The following is a 6,159-nucleotide window of genomic DNA, read 5'->3' as shown; positions in this document are numbered from 1 at the left end:
AGTTTTTCATTGCGGCCCAGTCCCTGACCATGTGCTGCTCTATTATCAGATTACTTTTTTCTTGAATATTTTTGACAGTCAAGAATTCTTTTTTCCAACAAGCAAGTGTATTTTCCTTCCATTTCTGACTATCAAATTCTGCACCATTTTCATTCCCTGTAATCCATTTTGCACTCCCTGAAACATCAACTGTGTTTCTCCTTCCACAGATACCAGTGATTAATGCCAAAGCCCTGTTGCTTGTGGAAAGGGTGATGTTTGACTTTCTTGTACAGCTGCAGTTTGTGTGGTGAAGGTGCTCTCACAATGTGGTTGGGTAAGAGACATTATAGATTATTCATTACAGCAACAGTGATGATTTGAAAATAATGTCAAATCAACAACAGTTTGTATTTTTATTATCATACTTATAATTTCACAAAAATACTATTGAGAACTTTAGACAGAAGGCCAGAGATGGAGATATTAGGTCAGGTGACCAAAAGCAGGTTTTGAGGGATGTCTTAAAGGTGGAAAGCAGACCTGTGAGATTTTGGCTGCGAATTTCAGACCATGCTGCTTCAGCAACTGTAGAAACAGTCACACAGATGAAGTAATGAATTAACAAATGGTTGGGAGTCTCAAAGAAAATGGGTTGTCAAGGTCTCAAAGTGTGTGTGGTGCAGGGAGCTAGGGATTATCACAGCCAGGAATTAAATCAAGTGTGAGAAATTTAAATTGAGGGATATTGGCCACATGCTGGTAGGTGAGACTAGATTGGGTTGGGATATCTGGTTGGCATGGACGGGTTGGACCGAAGGGTCTGTTTCCATGCTGTACATCTCTATGACTCTATGTTGTTGCTTATGAATAGGAGACTTTTGATGAATCAACAAGCAGATATTTAGATGTTCTTGAGATTACAGGGAGGTTGAATGTGGGAAGCTGGCCAGGGAGTGAGTTTGGATAATGAAGTCTAGAGATAATACAATGTGGATGAAGGTATATGAGCTGAGACAAGGGTGAAATCAGCTAGAAATAGTGATCTTGGAGTGGGACTGAGCTATCACCCTCACCTCACCTCTGGGATTCAGCTGGTTGTCAGGTTGTGAATGAGGGCGGTGACACAATCGGGAGCTGAGTGGCCCTGGTGGAGCCTAAAGTGAGTGTCGCTCAGCTGACTGTTGCAGAGCAGCTGCTGCTTGGTAGCCCTGGTGATGACATCTTCCATCACTTTACTGCTGATCGAGTGTGGACTGATAGATGGAAATTGCCTGGGTTGGATTGTCCTGTGTTTTTGTGTTTAACATTCCTGGGCAATGTTTCGCATTTTTGGTAGATGCCAGTGCTGGAGCGGTACGTGGCTCGGTGGGTGGCAAGTTCTGGAGCACAAGCCATCAGTATTATTGCCAGAATATTGACAGGGCCCGTAGCCTTTGCACTACTTAACCATTTCTTGATGTTATTCAAACTGAATCGAACTGGCATAAAACTCACATCTGTGATGTTGGAAACCACTAGAGAAGGCTGAGATGGATCATCCCATTTTGCACTTCTGGCTGAAGATTGCTGCAAATGCTGTCATCTTATCTGGTGCATGGATGTGTGAGGCCCCTCCATCAGTAAGGGTGGGGATATCTGTGATGCTTCCATCAGTGAGTTGTTTAATTGTCCATCACCGTTCACAACTGGGTGTGGGAGAACTGCAGAGCTCCGATCTGTTCCATTGGATGTTGGATCACTTAGCTGTGTTGCTTGCTGCTGATGCTGTTTGATATGCAGGTAATTCTGTTTGATAGCTTCACCAGATTAGCACTTCATTTTTAGGTCTGCCTGGTGCTGCTCATGGCATGCCCTCCTTTACTGTCCATTGTGATGGGTGAGAGCAGGATTTACAACCCCATGAGATTACAGATTGTGCTGGAGTACAGTTCTGCTGCTGTTGATGTCCCACAGTACCTCATAGATACCCTGTTTGAGATCCTACATCTCTTTGTAGTCTGTCCCATTTAGAACGGTGATAGTGCCACTCAACACAGTGGAGGTTTTCTCAACTTTAAGGCAAGGCATTGTCTCCAAAAGGAACATGTGATGGTCGTTCTTACCGATACTGTCATGGCCAGACATATCTGCAGCTGGTCAATTCATAACAATGAGATCAAGTATGTTTTTTTCCCTCTTGTTGGTTCCCTCAGCACCCGCTGCAGACTCAGTTGAGCAGCTGTGTCCTTCAGGACCTGGCCAGCTCAGTCAGTAATTCTGTTGCAGAGGTAGTCTCGATTGTGGACATTGAAATCCTGTACCCAGAGTACGTTTGACACCATTTTGTTGCCTCAGTGCTTCCTTCAAATATTGTTCAACATGAAGGAGAACTGATTCATCAGCCAAGGGAGGACAGTACGTGGTAATCAGCAGGAGCCATGAGACTCCCGGGGCGAATCCTCCCTGTCTGTACACCACTGTGCCACCACCTCTGTCTGGTCTGTGCTGCCGGTGGGACAGGACATATCCAGAGATTTTAGGAGAAATTGAAGACTGCAGATGCTGGAGGTCAGAGTCGAGAGTGTGGTGCTGGAAAAGCACACCAGATCAGACTGATGAAGGGCTGAGGCTCAAAACATCGATTCTCCTGCTCCTCTGATGCTGCCTGACTGTTGTGCTTTTCCAGCACCACACTCTCGATATCTAGGATGGTGATGGTGGTGTCTGGTCATTGTCTGTAAGGGATGATTCCGTGAATATGACTATGTCAGGCTGCTTCTTGACTAATCTGAGGTACAGCTCTCCACATTTTGGCACCAAAAACTAGATGTTAGTGAGGAGGACGTTGCACCATCGAGAGGGCTGATTCTGTGGTTGTAATTTCTGGTGCCTTGTTAGATGCCACATGGTCCATCCAGTTTCATTCCTGTGTTGAGACTTTGCAGTGATTAGTACAGTGAGTAGCTGGATGGGCTGCTGTCAGGTTGGCAGGATTTTATTTACCATTGACAATGGTTTCATGGAAATCAGGAGATTCCTAATTCCAGTTATTTTTTCGAGAATTCAGATTCTACCATATGCCAAGATGGGATTCGAACTAGGACTTCAGTCGTTTGTTTTAATATTCTGGATAAAAGCTAAATACATCAGGTTTGTTCACTCATTTTAAATATCACTAACCCTGGATTTGTTTCTTGTAAAACACTGTCCATCATCCTGTCTCCTCTATCCTCCCCTCCAATAACATGAGTGAGGAGCACATGGAGTTTCTCTGTCACCATGACTGAGATAATCCGATCTGCTGCTTCCCTCCCTCCCACTAGCCCACTGAGCCAAACTGCCTCACGTGGTGTTCCTGGTTTTTGTCCTAAACCTACATCGTTCTCCAGTCTCTTGTTAAGCCTTATCAGAGCTCATCTTTACAATTTACCCAAGCTTGCTAAATCACAGACTTTCCAACACTCTGTCTCCTCCTCCTCCTCACCGATTCACAGATATTGTTCCTTGTTCTGTCTGTCTGTCTTTTCTGGTTATGCCCTTCTCTCCCCTTCTTTGAAAAACTTCCTTTTGACCTCACGGTTTTTGGAAAATCCTGCTCCATTTCCACTCTCTCTTTCCTTTCTGAATTCCTTGCATTTGGTGTCCCTCCAGTATCTATCCTTGCTCTCTCCTGTATCTCACCTACATACTGCCAGGAGTTGATATTGTGAAAAAGCACCATGTTAGGTTTCACATGTACACTGACACTGCCCAGCTCTCCCTCCCCACCATCCCTCTCCATTGTTCCACTGTTACTCAGTTACCAAACTGCTTATCACATTCCCACTATTCGATTAGCTGCAGTTTCCTCCAATGAAACATTGTAATGGTTAAACCCATTGCCTTCAGTTGTTATTCCAAATTCCTTTCTCTTACTGCTGAGCCTCTCCCTCTCCCTCTCCCTGGTAACTGTCTGAGGCAGAAATACGTTCTTCACAATATTGCTGTTATATCTGACCCCAAGGTGACCTTCTGATCAGTCATCTGCACAATCCCAAACACCAGGAATTCCAATCTCTTAAACATTGTTTGTCTCCTCCTCACCCCAGCTCCATTGCTACTGAAACCCCTTACCCGCCTCTGTGTCGCCTTAAACTTGACGAATCTGAAGTAGAGCCCTTGATTCCGTGACTGACCCGGAATCTGGTTCCAGACTTCCCTCCCAGTATTTACCCTCAGACACATCCATTCAGTATTTATCCTGTCAAACCCCTTAAGAATCCCATCTGTCTCAATGAGATCACCTCTCTTTCTCCAAAATCCAGTGAGTAGAGTCCCAACCTGTTCAGCCTTTATTTAAAAGATAACCTCTCCAAACCAGGGATCATCCCAGTGAATCTTCCCTGCTGAAAAATGTGTTGCTAGAAAAGCACAGCAGGTCAGGCAGCATCCAAGGAGCAGGAGAATCAATGTTTCGGGCATAAGCCCTTCTTCAGCTTATGCCCAAAACGTTGATTCTCCTTCAGCTTGGATGCTGACTGACCTGCTGCGCTTTTCCAGCAACACATTTTTCAGCTCTGATCTCTAGCATCTGCAGTCCGCACTTTCTACTAGTGAATCTTCCCTGAAATGCCTCCAATAAAGTGACACATTTCCTTATCTAAAGGGACCAAAACTGCTCACTTTACTCCAGATATGGTGGTCTCACCACCACTTCCTCACGTTACTCTCAGGTATATACTCCAAACTCTCATACTGAAAACCCTCTAAACAAAACATTCCATTCCCCTTCCTGATGACATGTTGTAACTATGTACAGTAATCCTGCGCCACGAGGAGGGGATGGTGTGAGTTTCTAACTTGAACTGAGAGTGACAGATTTTATAAACTTGTATTACAGGATATTACAGGTGGACATTCAGATGGTAATCTCAGTAAATGTTCTGCCAAACTCTGAATTACTCAGTACATCAGGACCTGGATATTCGCATTGTGAGTATTGTGTTCCAGATCAATCCCTTTTGCTGCTTAAAAATTCTCCTTTGAATCATCACATTCTCTCAAAAGGTCTCCCCAAACCATCATGTGTTATGTAATCCTTTTATAATGATGTGATGAGTGTAAGGTTTATTATTCGAATGTGTAATTTTTGTACAAGGATGCCTCAGAGAGGGAGCAGAATATTCTTAAAGGAGAGAGTAACCATTTTGAGGGGAGGCTGTTGTTTATTGGTATCAATGATATAGGAATAGAAGAGTTCACATTGTTGGATCATTCGAATCTCTTGTGGGGTAGAATTGACCTCCATCAGAAGGATGGATTGTACCTGCACTGAAAGGGAAGAGTTGCTTGTGCTATTCAGGAGGCATTAAACCAGTGAAGGAATGTGGGTAAACCCAGAGAGAGAGTGAGGAAGAGCTAAGTCTGACGCTGGTACAGTTCAGACGTCAAACAGTCAAGGCAGGCAAGGGCAAGGCACAGAATGAGGTAGGACTGAGCAGTTACACTGCATTTATTTCAATGTAGGAGGCCCGATAGGTCGGGCAGAGGAGCTCAGGGTATGGTTTTGAACATGGCACTGGGATATTACAGCAATTACAGAGGTATGACTTAGGAATGGTTAGGACTAGCAGCTTAATGTTCCAAGGTATAGATGCTATAGCAAAGATAGAAAGGGGGCAACAGAGCAGGGGGGTGAGGTGGTTTTGATGAGGGATAACATTATGGCTGGGCTTTAGGAGGATATTCCTGGAAGTACATCCAGGCAAGTTGTGCAGGTGGAACTGAGAAATAAATAGTCAGCCGGGAATTGAGAAGCAAATTTACTAACAGATCACTTATCTGTAAGAATAGTATGATTGTATACAAGACTTGACCTTTTTTAATTCATTCACAGGATGAGGGTGTCACTGGCTGGGCCTCAAGGGCAGTTAAGATTCAACCACATTGCTGTTGGTCTGGAGTCACATGTAGGTCAGACCAGGTAAGGATGGCAGATTCCTTCCCTGAAGGATATTAGTGAATCTCATGGGCTTTTTTTTTTTGGCAACAATCAACAATGGATTCATGGTCTTTAATAGATTCTTACTTCCACATTTTTATTGAATTCACATTCCACTGTCTGCTGTGACGGGATCCAAACTCTAGGCCCCAGAACGTTATCTGGTTGTCTGGATTATCCATCTAGCGATAGTATCACTAGACCATTGGGCAGGGTGA

At 44.2% G+C, this 6,159-nt stretch overlaps 1 long non-coding RNA gene across 1 annotated transcript; it reads left to right on the top strand.

Annotated features, from left to right (window-relative positions):
• The first annotated feature begins 218 nt into the window (after window positions 1-218).
• On the top strand, window positions 219-5,924 carry LOC148137370 (uncharacterized). Its single transcript, XR_015754335.1, has 4 exons — window positions 219-316; window positions 3,029-3,111; window positions 4,841-4,932; window positions 5,837-5,924. It is a non-coding gene; the product is annotated as an uncharacterized LOC148137370 (long non-coding RNA).
• Window positions 5,925-6,159: the final 235 nt, after the last annotated feature.

Source organism: Chiloscyllium plagiosum, unplaced genomic scaffold (assembly GCF_037043375.1).
Source record: "Chiloscyllium plagiosum isolate Xiang-an unplaced genomic scaffold, Cpla_swu_hap1 HiC_scaffold_44, whole genome shotgun sequence".
In the NCBI taxonomy this organism is placed as follows: domain Eukaryota; kingdom Metazoa; phylum Chordata; class Chondrichthyes; order Orectolobiformes; family Hemiscylliidae; genus Chiloscyllium; species Chiloscyllium plagiosum.
This window is presented reverse-complemented; position numbering and strand designations above follow the sequence as displayed.